The following is a 21,201-nucleotide window of genomic DNA, read 5'->3' as shown; positions in this document are numbered from 1 at the left end:
AAATCAGAATCTCATCATCATATGGTCCTTAGATACCTGCCTCCATGCTTTCTTAGCCAGGAGCCTGATCATTACGGGCTGTGGTGTTGAACACCACAAGGCTTACATTCTTTTTTAAACCTGGGACATAAAACCTTCCACTGCAGTTTAAACAGTATTTGCTTTATTTTTTCCAACACAACAGCCTTTAGGATTTTAAATGGGAAGAAAGTAGGTCAGGTCTTCCTACTGAAGCTTTTTAAAATTATTTTTTCTTAAAATTTTGTACCTAAATTCTGAAAAATGTATCCATCTTTTGCATCTGCCATTAATATCTTTTGAATATAAATATCTGAAGAGCACAGTGATTTACTAAGAGCCTTACAAGTAGCAAGTGTCTATAAATATTAGTCAGAAAAATATTTAAACATAATTCCAGTTTTTGATTCCTTTGTAACAGGTCTGATTTATCTTTGATCACGTATTTTAGCAGTAAGTCATTAAAAATGCACAAAGAATTTGTCTGTGCACAGATCAGCCACAGAATACTGATCTGAACATTTAACAGCCTAAGGAAAAACACAAAAAACATAAAATGGAACCCACGCACTTGAAGCAATCAAACATCTGCCTGTCTTTCAACACCATTTTCATAGGACTGCCTGCATTCCTAAATCAGAGGATACTCCACGAGTCTCTACTGTTTGAACAATCTTGCTACTCAAAGACAATTTTCAGAGAGTTTAAAATACAAAATTTTCTGTGTTTCTGTTGGTGCACCACAATAACAAGGAAGCTACTACTCACTTCTTTTATCAGCAATAGTACAAAGAATAAGACACACCCTTCTCAGGGAACTGGAAAAACCTGCTACAGGAAAGCTGAAAAGTCTCCAACTACCCATTCCTTCCTTTTGCTCTTTCAACAGAACTGAGGGAGGCTGCAAGGACTTGGCCTTAGCCTAACAAAAATAAAGCTGAGCAGAAAAGCAAGGGCTGTGTATAAACACACAAATAATTATAAAACAGTAAGAAAAATCTATTTAAAATAAAAGGACAGTCTTGGCACAAGACTGTTACCAACTGATGATGAATAAATTTAGGTTGAACACTGTAAGCAGTTTCATCATGTTGAGGAATTTAGCACTGGAAGAGGCTTCTAATTAAAATAGCAAGGGGAAAAGGCTCAGCTGCTTTGAAGTCAGTGCTCCATATGTCTGTATCTGTATGACATAAAACCTACAAGAGCATGAAAATAAACTTGATGAATAGGCAGGTCCTTTCCTGTCCCACGTTCCTAAGAGAACAATAACTGTCAAGCAAATAACATCATTCCGATACAACTCAAAGATATAACCATCTGTCAGGCAATGCCCCTGAATAATTACACCACAAAAAAAAGAAAGCAAAACCAGATATTAATACCACAGCAGGACAAACTTTGCCAAGAATAAACTTCACAGAGTGTCTTTTCATAAATATCTTAGACCCATAACCTCACTTCTCGTAAGTTCATGCTGCCTCTTCAGAAAGTACACCTCTCATGCTGTACTCACAAATCTGAAAGAGCTCAGGTTAGTTGGTCTCCGTGCAACCAGGCAGTCCAATGATCTGCACCCCTAGCCTTCTGCACACACAGAGAAGATCATCTTAGCCCAAACAATATGACATCTAGGATGCTCAACAGGCTCTTTATTTGGTACAACCCTTACTATCTTCATCTCAGGCAGGAGTCAAAAACAGCTTTGCTGGTGAAAGGTTCAAATCACCACTTTAGCCCTCACATCATTAACCAGAAAAACTACAGCAATCATGAAGGTCTAAGACAATTGCTTAGACATGAACAGTCCCAGGAATAACATATTCTATTAGACTAACCTTTATAATTCAAAGGAGCAGTCAGTCTTTCAGGCATACCAGCCTTTCAACTTGCTTGACATTCAAAGATATATCCCTATTCCTTGCAAAACTATTGTGGTTAAACCCTTGGAAAGTTTTTCAGAACAAGAATAAAACTTGTGTCTGAGCCATACGGTTTATGTAAATTAATCTCAATCTGTATTTTTCTTAGCTTTATTCTCTTAGTGAAGCACAGAGCGTGGTAGCTGCAAGACAGCATTACAATCCATTTTCAGTTAGTTTATATCACACCACAGCATTCTCCTACCATTTTAGTTCATCTGCTTATAATAGAATACCAGTGGTTTTTAACCCTGTCATCAAAACAGCATACACTCTTTTACTCAATATGAGAGCCTACAGATCTGATTTATAGTATATTCTAGATGTATGGCTGCATATTTCAGACAAGTTTGAAAAAAGGTGTGCTGAAAGATCCATAAAAGACCTCCCATTAGCCCTGCTGAGAACGAGCAGACACATTTTACTTGACCTACCCTACTAATCTCGGCAAACTGGTCCTTAGCAGCAGATGCCAAGCTCAAATGACCACTTTCACATCTTTGTTGCCACTCCACCTCAAGTCTTTGATCATTTTTCATCTGGAAGTGCCAAATGGATTTCTGCTTCTTGGCCTCCGTACAGCCTCCTCATAACCCACCAGCTGATCTCCCTTGCACCACGAAGTAGGAATACTCATCTCAACTTTAGCTGCATTTCTCTCCATCACATGCAGAAAGGGATATATTGGATACTGCTAGATAAATTTCAGTTAACTGTTTGTAGACTGTTTTGATTATTTTGCCATAGTGTTAGATAGCAAAATACAAAACTACAGCAATATAATATATAGATCCTCTGACAATAAAATTTTGACATTCAGCAGCCTGATACAAAAGTAGATAAACTGGAGGATGAAACCTACTTGAACTGGTTTTCATTTCACTAAATATTACAAAATTGTAAATACACAAATTGCTTGAAGTGCTATTCATTTTTGTAGAAACTTACCTTAAAGTGGAATAAAGTTACCAAGAATATTTTGTATCACAAAAGGTCCTTCCCTTAAGGTAAGCATTAAAAAAGGCAACTGAACTCTTCAGAAACACTGTAAGCACTGCAAAGCATACAAAAAGAAAAGCTGTCTATACAAAACTAACTTAGAGCACTCAGAAAACACAGATATTAAGAACTGTACCCATCTCAAAATACTCTTGGCTTTGTGTCTGCTTCTTCCAAGCTGCACCCATGAACTATTTACAGAATTCCTTTTCAGATATCCTGATTACTCTCCTACACTCACCCCAACCAGTTTCCAGGCAGCCTGAATTATTTTATTATGTCACTGCAATGACAGCAAAGAAATGCTGTGTCCCAAGTAGCACAGCCATTTTTTAGTATATTATTTTGAAACAATACTTTCTGAAACGCTATCTTTGAAATATGACTAGGGCATTCTCAGGATCTCAGGTATAGATGTTTATGCTAGGCTTCAGGCTGATAGTCACACAAACCTGCAGTTTTTATTGGCAAGGTTCTTCTTCTTTCTTCATTTAAATTTAATTCCAAGTTTGTAAAACTACATAGGACATTCTGAGAGTTCAATCCCATGCCAAGTCACAAGCCAAAGACTCCCATGAAAATAGGTCAGATCCGGAACCCTCTGATAAGACATCAGCAACAGAGAAAGAAATCTACCTCACCTTGACTGCCAGAACACAGCCCAGTTTAGCTACATGAAGGAAATGTCTCAGCATCAATTACGGAACTGCTACAAGGAGAAGTCCAAGCCAGCCTGACAATACTGTTTGTTCTCTCTTCAGCATTGTCTAACAAAGAAAAGGAAACACAGAACAAATGCTATGCCCCATGACAATGCAACTTACTGACTGGGAACCACTGACCTAGGCAATGGTACCACTACATCAATTCATGTCAGGGCTGAAGCCAGTTCCTTACCTGGTGACCCAAACAGCTCATCCCTTGACCCCTTAAAAAGAGGCTTTTATTTCAAGTTTTTACTATCCACCTTTTGTTACAAGATTCCTCTAGGATCCAGTGGGTTACTTGAGCTTTTCCTTTAGCTTTACTATTTCCAGAACTACTTCCCTGTTCCCCTCCAGCAGAAGTTCAGGAAATTCTCCTGAAATGTGCTGATTCTACAAAAAGAATGGCAAGCATCTGATATTTACCTTTCTGCACTTCGTCACTCTTTTTGCCTTTTTCCCCAGCCTGAGAAAGGTTTCACTGAAGAGGAAGGTGGGAAAGACCCATTAGTGAGAGAGGTTTGATACAACAATCATCTGAAACTCAAGGTCAAATGTTTCCCTTGATAACAGCTGCAGATGCACATATACCCACACACATTCAGTCTCCTTGCAGTGAGGACCGTCTTGTACTTAAAACATACATCATGAAAGAATTTTTATGTATAGTAGATGTGCATATAAGAGAGTTTATGCATAGAAACACCCAATCCCCCTGGAAAAAAATTATCTAACTACAAAGTTTCCCATGTGTTTGTAACTTCTAGTTTCTAGATTTGTGAGGCCATCTGCAACATGTAAACACTGGATTTTGGATTACCTTTCCTATTACAACATAGTAAAAAACATCACAAGATTTAGCATAAGGTAATTAGACATTAGGCTTTCAGTCAGGCTGTGGCATGTTCTTACTTCTCCACGGGGAAGGCAGGCTATGTGTGCCTGTCACACACACCCATATCAAATCTCAGATCTCTAGTCAAGCATTCAAGTGGGAAGATAACATCTTGGCATACAATTCAAGAATGAGTTCTCAAGAAGAAAAGGTCATATTATTACTTACTAATTCAGAACAATATATTATTTAATGCCTCTAAAAAGCATTCCAAGAACTACAGAGGGATCTATTTCTTTCTAAAGGCAGCAAAATATATACAGAGGAAAATATTCTCCTAATCTCCACTATTCAGGAAGTGATAAAAGGAACAACAGCAGAGAGGTATTAACAGTTGTTAGAGCAGAATCAAAACCTAGCCCTGCTTGAGAAAGGAAGAAGGTGACAGTATGCTTTTCATTCATGTGCGATGGCCAGCACGTGGGTTGGGAGGCCCGCACTAATTAGAGGGCACAAAGGGAAGGTTAGCCCTTGGCTCACTGTCCTCTCAAATGCACACCTAAAAAATAAGGGAAATCAGCATTTGAATTTGACCTGCCAGTGAATGAGAAGCACCCCAGTACAAGGACATGGATGAAAAAGTCTGGTCTCTGTAGTGAGGACACTGTCCTTGTAGCCTGGGAGCCAGGAGCAACAGAAGCGTGCTGGAATCCTGCAGACGGACCGCAGCAACTCCAACCATGCCTGTGCAGGCACTGAAGAAAGACACACTTATTTTTAACCCACTGCTGAGCGACCTTATGAGCTGCAAATTAGCAGCTAAACAAATGTCTAACCGTAAGTATCACACACGAGATTAGGTTTGCTTTTAGACAACTGAGGATAACTAAATTTATTACTTAGATCTTTACAATGTGGGCAAATGTAAGAAATCTCAATTAAAACATGTAGATGCTCTGACACAGTAGATTAATACAAACACACCAAACAGACACAGAAGGTCCAATTACTTAATATTTCCCTGTTACTATAGTCTGTTAGTCTTAGACCATATTAACGTGCATTTTCTTGTCAAGATTCTGGAGATACTCCATTCGTATTACCTAACTGGTGGTTTTTTTTCATAGAATCATAGAATGGTTTCGGTTGGAAGGGACCTTAAAGATCATGTAGTTCCAACTCCACCACAGGGATACCCCCCACTAGATCAGGTTACTTAAAACCTCATCTGACCCAACCTTGAACACTCCCAGGGATAAGGCATCCACAACTTTTGTTTTTTCTTCCTGAAGTACCCACCATTCCAATTAACCAGCTTGTGAAAATGTACAACACACTTCCTGGCACTACGTGTCACTCTAGACTCTCACCTGTGATGACAGCAGGTTTGTTTTAATAAGCTGCAGTGTTTTGATAAATAATGCGCGTGTCTATTGAACCAATATATACATTTTAAGTATTAATACTATATCAAAGCTAAATGAAAGCTTTAGAGCAGACAGAGTAAGTGATTTAATAAGGTGGGACATTTAACTCCCTGATGTAAGTTCACAGCATTTAAAAATGGTGAGCTCAGTCCTTGGAAAAAGAAACCAGAATGGATCTGGTTTTCTTTCAAGTGTAATTGCTATCACCCATAGGAAGTCAAAACAGCTATCTGGAATTCATTAAATAGTGTGATAAAGCTGAAAGTCTGAGGAGTAAAATACAAATTCAACATTAATGAAGTGACATTTACTCAACAGCCATGAGCGATTACACATGTCCACCTATACAACAAAGCTACAGAATTAAACACTGTATTACAATTGCTGTCCACCTCTATTCACAGAACAGTTAAACAGAGTATTTACCTAAACCTATCTTCCTACAGGATGCTTTAGTTCTGGACCATAAGAAAAAGCTAACACCACCTTTGGTTTGCTGAGCCATAAGTGAACCACTTCTCTGGTTCAGAGTTACTGGGTTGAGATGACCCATCTTCATATTACACATGTTGGTATGTTTCTCCATACTTTTTTTCAGTCACTTAAGGTGATGATAACCAGCCAGTACTGATTTGGGTCGCTCACACCCCACATGACTCTTCTCTAAATATGAAAAGAAAAAGAGCATTTGGCAAAATTTCTTAAGTTCCCTTGGTATTCTATGACTTATTAAATATAATTAGTAGATGAGCCAGCTTCTACTGTGAGAAAAGGTTATTGAGTTTGCAAACCTTTCCTAACTAACAGGTATTACCTAAGACTCCTGTGCTGTGTGGAATGTGTGGACTTGTTTTTTAACAAAATCCATATTAATGCCTGCACATGCCTTTTAAAATCAGGTATCTGGAAAAAAGTACGTTTTACAACTCTGCTAGAATATCTTTCTGTACCTGAAATATTTAAACTCTTCTTCCACAGCCATGTCAGCTGAAGAGTCTTCTTTTCAGACAAATTTCTGTATTGGTTTCTAACAGCCTTCTGTTTCTATCCCAAGCTTTTTTCCTTTGGAAATGAAGGTATTTAATAATCTTCTTGTATCAATGTGAACAAGTTCAATAAAAGGCCCTAATGAGAAGGAATCTTCATTATCTTCCTTAAGTAATAAATGCGTATGTCATGAAATCAGGAGTTTAAATAATGTTTAATACAGTACATAGCATTAGAAAACAGTTTCCATAGCTTCTGGGAAGCAAAAGCCTTTACAGCTGGCACAATAAAATTTTCAACTTTTATCCAGTCATCAATGTGGTCATTTGACTCCCAGTAAGTCACTTGTAACTTGTGCCTTGTAACTTCCCTCCTCCAGTAACTGCCTTGTGAATCCTTCCCTTTGTGGCACAGCCGAACTCTGCACATCTAACTGCCCAGGAAGACATTTTCCTCCACTGCTGCAGTCCAGAAATCTGCTATTTCCAGCGACAGTTTCTCCCTCAGTCTGGCTGCCAGCATGCCCACCATCTTCCAGCATCAATAAACAGATGGAGACTACAACAGCATTCAACCATCTGCACTTGCAAGTTGTAGCCGTGGCTCTACACAAAGTAAAACATCTGTCTTTTCTACACTCAATCCAAAAATGTGTTTGCTGGACAACTGACTTTTATCTTGCCTCAGTACTCAGCTGCTGCACATGATTTTTGCTCTCCATTTTAACGATCAAGGTTTCTTGAAGCCAGCCAGTCTTCCCTGAGAAGCACCCAGGGTGTCTCGCCAGGTCCCACGGCACAGACACATGACTCTCAGAGCAGTCAGATGGGGGACCAAAGGCACCCTCAGCACTTCGCTCAAAGCATGCCATTCACAGTTTTATCCTCTGAGGTTTGCTTGCCATTTCGATACTTGCTCAGACTGGTGGAGGCAGCTGGAAGGTGGTCCAAGTCACCGTCTGTATCGTATTTCAAACACTCACAAGCTTTCGAAGCAGGGAGTCACGAACTGCAGCTTAAGCAGGGCCCTTTCAGACTCGACGGGCTGTAGTACTTGTAGTGTCATTTCAATACCAAGACAAAGTTTCTAGCACGTATAATCTTGATGTTATTAAAGTCACAGATTTGGATCCTTGGAGGAGTAACCAATCTTTGATTAAGAAGCCTACAATCTGTGGTACAGACTGGATGTTCCCATCCCCACAGGAAATTAAATGCTGGGACTGAAGTCACAGGTTAGCTCGATGTGTACTGGAGGTAACACAGATTTACTGCATCAGTTAACCTTGGAGACTAGGCAGGAAAAAGCTCCTTTCAGGGTCTCTGGGATTCCCAGATGGCAAGAGAGCAGCACCAGTGCAGGACAGGGTATGCCCCAGGCAAGGCAGCTAACAAAGGGCTGCTGTTTGTCCTGGTGGGAGCAGCTGTAACTGCTTTGGGCTGGTAGGAGGGAAAGCATTAATAGAGGAGCAAAGATTTTTAGATATGATTTAGAGTAGAGATTTCACACCGTCGTTAAGCTTTAGCCTTCATTCACGTCAACTAGGTAGCAAGCTGCTCAATGAGAGGTAGGTTTTGGTCACTTCTCCAGCCTTGCTAGTTTCAAAATGATGAAGCTTTTGCATTCCCCCTTCCACATGCACATTTCACATATAATGCAATCCTAACACAGAAATTAACTGTGTTCACAGCTTCCCAAATGACCTAGATTACAATGAGATAATTAACTGCTCATGAACAGCTATTCATTGAAAATGTCTATCACAGTATCTATTAAGCCATTGAAAATCTTCATTACTATAACTGTCAAACCTCTGAAGAAATTCAGGACTGTTTCTTTAGATTCAAAATTAGACCAGATTTAATTCCTGTTTTACAGCTATTCTGGACCGTGATAAATAAGCAAGGCTTGTTACCAGCTGAACTTGTAAGGTGTTTTCTAAAAACACAAAAAACCCCTCTCCATACGCCAGTTGAAGCTTCTAATTCAGTCTCATCGATGTATGAAATAAATATACTTCGCTCTCGTGTATAATTAGCAATGTCAAGTCTGTTTCTTTAGATAGCATTCATGGCATATTGTCTGAAACAGCAGCTCTGCATTTCGTATCTGAAACTACATTGTTCCTCTCAGAACAGTTTCACTGGCTAAACCAAGCTCAATCCACCAAACAATATATTATGAAAGCAATAAAGATTTTCTATGCTCTTTTTATAAATGGGTATGTGGGTTTTCAAATTCTGAGACACAATTAGTAGCTCTGAAGCAGTTTTACTCTACACCTAAGCTTGTTACACAGTTTATAATGCAATGTTTCAAAGTCAGTCCTCACTAACTGTTGGCTGTATTTGCAAAACTTTCCTCTTTTTTCAAAACCTCTATTATCATACATGATGAAATAACATAAGAAAATTTAGTCATTCTTGACTCAAAAAAAGAGGCTGTCTTTACAAGACAATAAAGTAATTCACAATTCTACAACACACAGTATTTATACCACATAATGGCACAACACTTTCACAACTCTATTTATTAATATTAAGCACAATATGAAATTATTCTTGGTCTTTAATACTAATCTACACACATCTATTTATTGCTCAGGATTGTCGAAAACAACCAACAGCCTGATTCAGTATCAGAAAACAATGAGCAAGAGTCACCACAAGGGAGTCCTACCTGGATAACTTTTCACTTCAACAGGGGCTTAAGATAATGCATTTTTCAGATTGCCAAGATGAGAATCTATGGAGTCTGAAAGAAAAGGGAAAAGGTAATAGTAATATGACATACTACATACTTTCATTTTTTTCATTCTAAAAGTTAGGAGAATAAATTTAAAGTAGTTAACTTCCAAATATCTGATTCTCTATGAAGCCCTGCAGAAACAACAGAAGTTAAGACTTATTTTAGCTGGGGGGAGAGAGGATTTCAAATTGCGTATTTATTCTGCCTCCACACCTGTCCTAGATAAATTTGTCTTAAAACAATAATTAAGCAAAACAATGATTTCAAAATAGCTACAGGTAAGATTTATCTAAGATATAAACATCTGTAAGACTTCAGACATATAATCCCATTTTATACATGAACAATATGCAAATTCTGGTACAAAATTTTAGGTGTAAGCCTTTTACCACTACACCAAATGTGTGCTAAATTAAGTACTTGTGACTTCTTGCCTGTAGTAAAGATGCTCATTTTTTTGCTTCATGATAGCTAATTACTCTGGTTTGAAAGTCAGCAATACCCTCCAGACCATAACTAGCTGTGCACACCAACATTCAGCAAATGTCAACACTCCATTATGCACTGCCTACTCCTCCTACAAACCAAAACCACCCATGTCTCCCTCCTGGCAATAAACTGCACAACTGGAGCAGCAGACCATGGAACACACGTGGGGAGCAGGACACAGCAGCCCTGGTGCGTGTATGGCAAGCACCTGACAGTCAAAACAGGGTCAAAGCAGGCCTATTCCTCCCATGTTCATGTAACACCATCTCCTCCACACACTGCAAACTACAATGCAGTTCGGATCACCAATTTGTATTATATATAATATAACTCCTCTTTAATATAGTTTGTAGTTACAGTTTATGGACTGATTCGATCATTATCTTTAAATACTGATGTCATTGAGAATATAAACAAAGAGTTCATTTTGTGAGCTTTTTGCTGCAGGCTTATTACATCACTGACCAAAAAAAAAAAAAAAAAAAATGTTGGCCACTGTAGCAAGATGGGATCCCAAGAGATAAAATATACCAAAAACCCTTGTATATTAGCAGCCCATCTTTTCTTCAGAGCTTACAACTGTGAGGTAAGATTGATTCTAGCTATGATTCACAATGTAAATTGATAAAACATTTTCAGGACAAAACCTGGAGTCCCAAGGACTAGTCTGCTTGATGATACTGCTTAAGAACACATGGAATCTGTTAGCCTACCAAAGCAGGGGGAAAATTCAAGTTGTGTTCTTTGGTAATTAAGCATAATGAAAGCAGATATTCAAGAACATTGAAGTTTTGTGCCTATTCAGACATGCCTTATTTTTTATTTCTGCTGGTTTTCCCCCAAATGCAAGACTGCCAGCTAAAATAAAGAGCATGTCAATGTATCTATCACCTATTGCTGTCTTTGAAAACTCATATTTCAAAGAGCTTAACTGAATACCTCGTGGTAATGCTCAAAAATGGTACAGTAAGATACAAAAACATGGCATCAGAACTGTTCTCAGACCTGCCATGTGGCCAACATGACATGGTACAGACCTAGTGGTCTGGGCTGTCAAGGGCTTTTAAGGATACTGCAGTGTAAAAGTTATTTGAAGTGTATTAAGTAATGTTTGTGCCCTATCTATTTCTGTAATACAGAGCAAGGTCTGTATTAGATGAGTATATGATATCACTTGTGATAGAAATGTCCACAGTTCACTGAAAGCAGGTATAAATAAATTCAGCTATATTATTGTACTTCTAAGACTAAAATTAGGAGGACTCAATTTATATACTCCATCTTTTCCTTAACAAACAAAAACCAGCATCAAGCAGGAGATGTGGTCAGGAAGAATATATACACCACAGCCTGGGATTAAACTGGATTAGCACAACTATGTGGGAAGCTTTCATCACTCCTACACATAATTCATGTAGTTCTAGATGGTCAAACTTGCTTAACTAACTGCAACAACTTTCCAAAAGATACTCTAGAAGGCAATGAAAAGACACTTTGCTAGCAGCAAGACTGGATTTTTTCCTGCTTTTACTCATTATCATAGCAAGTTCCACAGTAAAACTTAACACAGAAGAACCAGTTTGGAGAGAAGAGGCTACTGAATGAGTTTTTATAGATCCCTTCTGCTCCCTTCCACAGCTGGAGACACGTGAAAGGCTCAGGCGTGGCCCGGGTGCTTGCCACACAAAAAGGGGAGATTGAGTGCATGAAAGCAGAACTAAGGCTGGAGTTTCAGTGAAAGGCAACATTGCAACATCATAAGATGGGAGTTGCAGCAGATTCAGTGTCATCTTCATGAGAAGCACAGCATTCCCACAAGGCACTCAGGAAAGGACTGGAAGTTGCTGCTTAGAAAACATATTTGTGACTATTTCCTATCAGGTGTTGGGATGCCCTAAAAATGTTAACAAAAATGCAAATAAACTTCCAAAGTAATAGTATATTCCTTAGCCTGCTTTTTCTGTACCTGGTATTGACTTTTATACTATACTCTTAAAAACTTACAGCTCTGACACCTGCCTAAGTTAAAATTTAACTTCCTAATGACACGCTCCTACACAGAAAACATTTTATTACAAACACAAAAACGCAATACTAACTCAGGTTCAAGGTCCATCTGACACAGTATCCTGTTTCTAATAAGTACTGCTAGTGGATGCGTAAAGAAGAGAACACGAACAGAATAAACATACAGCAACCATTCCTTGATGTACTTTCCCAGCTGACAGCAATATGCAGCTCCAGGATTTCCTGTCTCCTTTTAAGTGTACACATGTAAATATAAACACATTCACAATAAAGTCCAAAGCTATTTGATGTCTGAAACCATTTAAATCAACTCCTCAGCATTTAGGTTACTGCTTTACTCCTTTTCATACAGATGAATAAACTGGCACAGTTGAAACTGATGACTCTCATTCACTCATTTCCTAGCTCTGCACGATTAAATCACAAACCCTAAATTAACTGTTGCTTTAAGACATTTTTTAGAAGATACATGGAATCACACACCCTGAATGCAAAAAATCTTACTCAATCCAAACAGTGACATCTAGCAAAATCCTAATGTTAATTCCAAGTGAGGTAATAGATTTGATCATCCACATCAATTAAGGACAAAGAATACTTTCAGTAAGTGAATAACCTAGTTGTAAATTACAATATTTCTATAAATATGGCCAAGATATAAACATCCCTGCATAAAAGGGACCTGAAGGATCATGAGACCTCATACCAAAATTCTAACTACTATATTTTAGAATGAACACCTACAAAACAACATACCTCATTAAAATGGGGCTCTTGATCTATGTAAACTTAAAATAAGAACCCTAGACCTTATGCAAAAAACCTAACTGTAAAAAACAAATTCTGAATTCAGCTATCAAAGATAGGCATGAGGTCTAGTGATGCTGATCACCACTGTCCAGACTGTTCAGTCTTCATCAAAGAGAAGAATTCGAGTGCTGGGTGATACGGTTTAGTGCTTTAGGGGTTACAGTGGTAGTGTTGACGGGTTCACGGCTGGACTTGATCTTAAAGGTCTTTTCCAACCTTGACGATTCTACGATCACTGAAAGCTACTGTCCCTGAAGTTATTCTACAGTTTATTAGAGGGAAGGAAAGACAAAGATGTGGCAAGTTGTTTAAGAAATCAAAACAATAAAAAAGCTCTAGAAACACTGAAAGGCGGGCTGCTATTAACACAGATAAAAGAAAACGAAGCTAGGAATTCAGAAGTGAGAGCACACAAGTAGCATGCAAAGGCACCTACCGCTCTTCCCAGCTCTTTCAACAAATATCATCTACCTTCTCCACATGCAACACGCCAAATTAATATCTATTTATTGCTCCACACAGATGAAACGTAGCATTAACAGGAGCTGGCTTCACAGGTGATTTAAGTTATTACCAGCCAATTCATAAAAACGCCTCCTGTTCCCGATACCCCATAAATTGAAGTTGATAGGTCTCCAGAGCTCGGCTGCGCAGCCCGGTGTCCCTTAATGGCTCAGTCACGTCCATTACTTGCCAGAACGAGCTCTGCGCAACGAATCCCGGCAGCCCGGCAGGTTTTAAAAGCCGGAGCACTCGCCGTGATTAGATCCACCGTGAGCTCCCCCGCCCGCTCCGCACGGCCAGCGCTGCCCGCGGGGGGGTCTCCGGGACCCGGCGCTGCCCGCACGGAGCCGCCCGCCCGAGGGAGCCCCGCGGGCAGGGGCGCGGCTCCCGGGGGGCTCCCCGGGCAGGCGGCGGCGGGGGGCGGGGGCCATCTTGGAACCGGCGCCCCCCCCCCCCCGCGCCGCCGGGACCGAGCAGCCACAGCCCGGCACCTGCCGCATCCCCCCGCTCGCCAGCCGACCGCTCCCGCGGGAAATCCCTCCGGCGCACCGCAGCCCCGCGGGCGCCTCGGAGTCCCCCGCCGCGACCCTCGGCAGCTCACGGACCCCCGCGGGACTGCGGCTCGTACCTGCGGCCGGGCCTGATGGGTGGACGCGGCACAGCTCCGTCTACCCGCAGCTCCGCTCGCCCCGGCTCCGCATCGCCGCCGCCGCCGCCGCCGCCGCCGCCGCGCTGGGTCGGGCCGGGCGCGCCACGCGCCGCCCCCAGGGGCGGGGCCCGAGGAGCCCAACGGCCGCGCGCCCACGGCCCGCCCGCTCGCAGGGCCCGCGCGCCATTGGCTGGCGGCGGGAGGGGCCGGGCCGCCATTGGCCCGCGGCGGAGGGGGGCCCGCCCGCGGGGGGCGCGTGACGCCGTGTGGGGAGGCTCGGCCGCGGGTCCGGTCCGGCCGCGCCGGGAGCCCCGGGGGATGAGCCCCCTCACGGCTAACGCGGGCCGCGGGAACCCCGCGAGTGCCAGAAATTCATTAAGGGCTCTGCAGGAAAGAGAATGCAAAGGTCATCACACAGTTATCATTTGTGCTGTTACTCTTCTTCCCGTTTTTATTACGCCAATGTATTTGAAGTGTTTGAGTTGGATCACCTTTGCATGCACATATTTTCCTCTCTAGAAATTTGTTTAAATTGTTTGCTGGGTATATGAACTCGCTTCTTGTTTGGGCCATTTTAGCAGTAGAGCCCTCAGACCTGCAGGCAAAGGTTGCAAACCATCGATCAGGGCTGTGCACAGGGGAACAGCAGTGACCTGCAGCAGCTATTTGTCCAAGCCCGGAAAGCAGTAGTGACAAAGCTAATTAATTCATTTGTCAGCTCCGTGCCTTCTGTTTAATGCACATGCTAGCAGTGAACCACATGATTTCACTGCAATCCAAATATCTTGTGGTAATGAGACAATGTTCCTCTAATGTTTATTGAAAATTTCCTTAATAGGTACGGTGGGAAAACAATATTTCGTTTTGCTTCTCCTCCTGGGTTTTGTTTCCTCCTGTTTTGTTTCACTCTGAATCCTCCGTGTTTATACCGGATACGATCCCTCGGGTTGGCTCCGTGTGCCTGTGCTGTGCTCTCAGCCCTGATGTGGGACCGCTCGGTGCTGCGTGACTGGGGGACACCGCGCTGCTCCAGGAAGGAGCCAGGATGCGGAGCAGGAGGAGAAAGTCTATTGGGAGGGGGTTGAGAGATGGAAAGGGCTTGGCAGCTGGCAAGGGCAGTGGTGGCTTCCTCAGAAGAAGAGGCTGCAGTCCTATTTGTGTATGAAAGAACACTTCACTCGTTCAATGAATCTATTCTTAATGGGTTTATTTTTCATATAATAAAATATGCCAAGGATTCTTTCAGTCTTTTCCAAGCAAAGGAATACACTGGTATTATAAATACACGTGTTTGCATCAGCAGTGCTGTCCAATGTCCACAAAACTCAGCATTTAGTGCACTGGACTGTCAGCCTGCAGAAGTGCTTCCTAGCCTACAGCATGCTGTACTGATACTACTTCCTGGCTAATCTCCTCAAAGTACATCATTACAGGTGATTTTGGACAGCTGTAATTCTCCTGCACTGAGAGGGGCCTTTCGGCATTGTCTTCAAGTAGCATTTTGAATGAAGTGTGTAATTGTGCCAAAAATTCATTGACATACGTAAGCAGTTCCAGAAGACTAGTTTCTTACAGTTTCCTCTCATTTTTATTACTAGACATATGGTTATGTGGTGTATAATGCAACTACTCTCATTCAGCTTCCTTCAACATTTCTTCCTATTCAATTTAAAATAGCAATATTTGTCACACTACAGGATTACATGATTTCATTATGTTGTCAATCATTTTTTGTTTAGATGGGCAAATCATTAATAATTACTTCCTTTTTATCCATATCTTCAAAGACAGGACATGGTCCTTCTTTTTGTGATCCATCAGCAGCTTAACCATTCCTGAAAGGAACCTGTTGAACATACATGGTTAGCTTTTGAATAAGTTATTCTCAAAGCCAGTAGAGTAATTACAGTGCCTAGAAATGCTAGACACATCAAATGTAGCTCAGTTCCTGATGAATTTATATTTTTTGTGGGGTTTGAGATCACATTTTGAATATTCATCTCACTGTCCTTTTAAAGAAATGTTTCACAAGATTAAACAAATACCAAGATAATAATTTCCTTCTTGTTATGCTGAGTACCGCCCAAGTACTTTTTCATATCTTAACACTTAACCTCATTTGGAAAATTAATTTTACCAAAAATAGTTCTGAGTTCTGATGCTTTATATGCAAACTTTTAGTTGCTGTCAGGCTGTTGTTGTTGGAGAAATTGAAATTCCCCAGGATGAAAGTGCTGACAGACACTAAGCAACAAAACTCCAAAACAAGGCTTCCAGCCAGAAAGATGAATTGCCATTGTACCCATCCATGTATTATCCTTCCTTTCCTATTGTAGGGTTTGGCAGGAGTGACCTCAGCCCTCTATTGGTTGTGAAAAAGGGTGTATTCTCCACAAATCCAAAGCAAAGCAACTCCTGTAAGCTGAACACTCAGTAATAGGAAACGTGATGAAACTAAGGAGAGAATGAAGAACTTTCCACAGGGCAGTGCTTTTTCCAAACCCAGGGTGTTTTTCCAAACAATCTTCAAAGAACATTCTTCAGTGTGACTTTGGTTAAGAACTAAGCATCTCAAAATTATTAAATCAGTCCAAGTCTGAAAGTCTAAGAGTCAGACTAGTAAAATATGGTTAGGAAGGTACATTTAGGCAGGTTGGATGACCTGCTCCTTTTCATTTCCTCCTAGAGCTTTTTCTGGTGGAAAATGGCAAGAAGAAATAAGACACTTCAGAAGCTGTTGAGACACACTGGTCCCCAAAACACTTCAGATACGACTGATATGTCTGGGGTATTTTCTTCTGTCTCGTTGACATGGTTGGAAATCTGCAAAGGCAGCATTCTACATCTCTCTCAGGGGGATGCAGCAGTAGAAAGACATCTCAGGTGGTACCATGTCTGCTTATCACATTCCTCCCACAGAAACTTCCCGGTTAGTTCTGAAGGTTTAGCCCATCACAAGGTGTTGGCATCTCTCTTTTCAGTTGCTAAGTTGTTGTTACAAGGCAGTTAAAAACATATTAAATATTTTCCTGAAATTATTTTTCCATGCAGGCAATTGCTGTATTTGGCAAAAAGATATTATACGATCATTAATGGGAAGTGAAACTGAGCCAGTTTCTCTTCAAAGTGTGGCCAGCCCTATGGGACAATTTGAGAATTCCTGCTTCAAATATGTTTAGCTGTGTGTGTTTAGAAACTGCTTTGGTGTTATTCACCTCCTGACACTGACACACTTGCTCTGCATAGCTGAGATTCTTGCATAATTTAACAGAGCCATCTCAGGTGTCTCCCACTCTGTTCCTAGCATTCAAGCTGTGTTCTCCGGATTGTGGCACACAGTCTGTGTTACATTACACTTACTGAAGAGTTCACCAGACTTGCTTATTTAGAAAATTTTCTAGAGAACAGGTTGGGTGGGGTTTTTTTTCAAACACATCTATTTGATTTGCTCCAAAAATACTTAAGACAACTGTCTCAAACCAAGTTTATTTCCTTGATTTTTCTCTGATACGAGTATAAACGTTATTATTCTATTTTTCATCTCAAATTCCAGTATTGGTGGTGCAAGTGAAATAAGTAGTCGTAGACATCTTTTTTTTCCTATTGCATTTTAAATACTTATTTTTTTGTGTTACTCTTTCATCTTCACAGTATTTCAGCAGACAGGCTTGTGGCTAGCACAAAGGACTGGCTGAACAGAACTCGAACCAGCAAAATATCTGTTTCAGTCATTGCAAACTGAGGATACTGGAAAATATAATGTTTCAGTCATTGCAAATCAAGGATACTGGAAAATATGTTAAAATAGTTTCATTTATTAAAGGCATACTTTGTTTTCTCACTTTTTCCTATTATAATTGCAAAACCTTCTGAAATTTTTTGTTCAGCAAAACTCTGAAGTATATCTAGGTATAGTAAATGAATTATGCAAATTATTTTATTGAAAGAACATGCACATTCATGTGTACACATTATTTGCCTGGTCTTCCTATTACAGATGCAACTTGTAGTAAAATCCTAGTTTGTTAGAGCAAAAAAGTGCTCTAGAGATTCCAGATTTCTGACTGATAGAGTAGAAATCTGTCATGTGTGTGTAGGGCATGTGGAGCTTAAATACATTAATATGAATAAATATTATATTGAATATAATATATATTATATATAATATAATGTATTGAATATAATATAAATATATTGAACTTTATTTTTTGTTGGTGTAGGTTGAGAAATTTTTCTAGCTCTTCTTTCATTTTATTTATAAAAGTCTCAAAATACATCATTTTTTTCCCTTCACCTTGTAAAATTTTTCTGTCTATAGTGTTAGTCATGGAATGCTAGGTTGGAAGGGACCTGAAGAATTATCTGGTCCAAAGGTCCAACCTTTCTTGGCAAAACCGTCATCCAGACCAGATGATCCAGCAGCCTGCCCAGACTAATCTTAAAAGTGTCCAAATTTGGGAAATACACCACTTTTTTGGGGAGATTATTCTAATGGTTCGTTATTCTCGTGAAAAATATTCCTCTTGTGTCCAATCAGAATCTCCGCAGAAGTAACTTGTACTCATTCCCCCTTGTCTTTTCCGTGTGTCTCATTTTAAAAATTGACTCTCCATCTTCTTTGTAGCCATGCCTTAAATACTGGAACATGGTCATAAGGTCTCCCCTGAGCCTTCTGTTCTCAAGGCTGAGCAAGCCCAGTTCTCTCAGCCTTTCCTCACGTGGCAGGCTTAAACCCTTGGATCATCTTTGTGGCCCTTCTCTGGACCCTCTCCAGCTGCCCACCTATTTTTTGCACAGTGGGGACAAAAACTGAACTCACTATTCCAGGTGTAGTCTGGCAAGTGCTGAGTAGAGTGGGATAATGACATCTTTATTTCTGCTGGTGATGCCCTTGTTGATTCAGCCCAGGATCCTGTTGGCTTCTTTGCCACAGCAGCAGACTGTGCACTCATATTCAACTGCTTGTCCACTTGGGCCACGTTCCTTCCCACAGAGCTTCTCCCTAGCAGCTGGGTAGATCCCAACCTGTGCTGCACTCATGGATTATGCTTTCCCAGGTGCAATACCTCACACTTGTTAACTTCATAAGGTTCTTGGCAGGTCACTCTTCCAGCCTATCCAGGTCTTCCTGCAGGGTGGCTCTTCATCCCAAAGTGTCCAGTTTCCCACCCAGTTTAGGGGAAGCAAACTTCATCAGGGTGCACTTGACCCCATCATCCAAATTGCATATGAAGATATTAAACAGTGCTGGGCCCAATACTGACCCCTGGGAGGCCCCATTTGTGGCAGGTTGCTGGTTTGAAAAGGAGCTGTTTGGAGCCCCACTCTGGGTGCAGCCACTCAGCCAGCTCCCCACCCACTGCATGGACTCTTGTCTAGACCATAATGCCTCAGTTCTTTAGAGGGAGCCTGACAGAAACTGTATCGAGAGTTTGGAGAAAGGCATGTAGACAATGTCCACTGCTCATCCCACATCAACTGAACAGGTTAATTTGTTGTAGAAGGTGATCAGGTTTGTCAAACATGACTTGCCCTTGGTGAACCCCTGCTGGCTTTTCCTAACCACATGCTTCATCTGATAGCCCCAGAAGGATTCATTCCATAACTTTCCCAGAGACTGAAGTAAGACCTAAAGATGGGCCTATAATTTCCTGAAGCCTCCTTTAAGCCGTTCATATAGATGGATATGACATTAGTCTTCTTCCAGTCTTCTGGGTTGCCCCCAGTCTCCATAACTTCTCAAAGCTTAAGGAGAGTGGCCTCATAACATGAACAGCTCTCATAGTACCCTTGGGTGGATATTGTTGGGCTCCATTGATTTGTAGGGGTCAAGCTCCTGTAGAGTTCATCCACCAACTCTTCATTAACTAATGGTGGGTCTGTATTCGCATCAACCAGGATTTTTGTTCCCAAGGCCTGGGACCCAATAGTGCTGGTAAAGAGAGAGGTGAAGAAAGCCTTGAGCCTTTTAAGTATTGTTGGTGACTAATTCACCTCTCCTGTTTAACAGTGGGCCAGTATTTTCCTTCTGTTTCTGCTTGTTGCTTACATACCTGAAGAACCCTTTCTTACAGTTTTTGACATCTCTGGCCAATTTCAACTTAAGCTTTTGCTTTTCTAACTGCATCTCTGCACACCCTGGCAATGCCCTTGTAGTTCTCAATGAGTATTCATTCACTTTTCCATCTCTGGTACAAGCCTCTTTTGGTTTAGAGCAGCCACAGAAACGCTCAGTTAAGCCAAGGGGGTCTTCTGCTCCACCTGCTTTCCTTGCCTTTAAAGGGGATGACTATTTTGTGCTTCCATTCTTGAAAAACTCCAAGTGCTCACTAACTCCTTTATCCTCCACGGAATCCCTCCCACCTGAGCTCTGAGTGAGCTAAGTTTGCTCTTCTCTGATCTCAAATCTTTTTCTTAGTACCAACCTTCAGTGTAGTCAGCCAGAACCCAGTGTTTTTCTGTGGGACCACCTTTATGATTTCTAGTATATGATAATTTCTCCTCAGGATCCAGCTATCATAGAGGTACACACATCTTCAGATCTGACCTTTTTATTCTACGTGCTCAGTGAGCTTACTGTGGATGTTTCTGTTGTGCATAAGCTTTTTTGAAGATTCATGCAATTCTGATAAATAACCAAGTTCAGTTTTGTCCCTTCTCCAAATATGTCTTGTTCTTCTTGCTCAGCGTTAAAGTTTTCCTTACTACAAACCACGTTGATGTCCCTTCTGCCATTCATACCACCAAATTCTCACTTGTGAAGTACAGATGAAATAAATTGATGGAACAGAAATACAACAATTTGCCTCACAAAAATTTGCCTGTCAGCTTGGCATTTCAAATTTTGTTTTACTTTGAATTCTTTCCTGGATGTGTTCCTCAGGAACTTGCTTCCAAACCATATCAGATAAGCTGTTCTGTATTGCTACTTATATATATATATATGTGTGTAAACTTGACCAATCATGAGACTACAGTCCAATTTGCTGAGCTTTGCAAAACATCTATTGATGCTACTCCATCCAGCTTGAGAAGTTCTGTCAGAGCTTTCTTCAACTTGGAGTCTTCCTGTTCTGAAAAG

The 21,201-nt window shown here is 40.9% G+C and overlaps 1 protein-coding gene across 8 annotated transcripts in view; it reads right to left on the bottom strand.

The window, feature by feature from the left end:
• Window positions 1–14,223, bottom strand: part of MPP7 (MAGUK p55 scaffold protein 7) — a 161,135-nt gene extending 146,912 nt beyond the window's left edge. For 6 of the 8 annotated variants that reach the window (XM_048294327.1, XM_048294318.1, XM_048294375.1 and 3 more), the window contains exons 1-2: window positions 14,100–14,223; window positions 9,572–9,646 (exon numbers count right to left, since the gene is read on the bottom strand). The gene's annotated coding sequence lies outside the window, so the exon portion shown is untranslated. Of the gene's footprint in view, window positions 1–2,888; window positions 2,962–9,571; window positions 9,647–14,099 lie in introns of those variants that run through there. The other 2 variants (XM_048294357.1, XM_048294336.1) reach the window with 2 other exon arrangements.
• Window positions 14,224–21,201: the final 6,978 nt, after the last annotated feature.

Source organism: Corvus hawaiiensis, chromosome 1 (genome assembly GCF_020740725.1).
Source record: "Corvus hawaiiensis isolate bCorHaw1 chromosome 1, bCorHaw1.pri.cur, whole genome shotgun sequence".
NCBI lineage: Eukaryota > Metazoa > Chordata > Aves > Passeriformes > Corvidae > Corvus > Corvus hawaiiensis.
The sequence above is the reverse complement of the archived record's forward strand: the minus strand, read 5'-3'. Positions and strand labels throughout refer to the sequence as shown.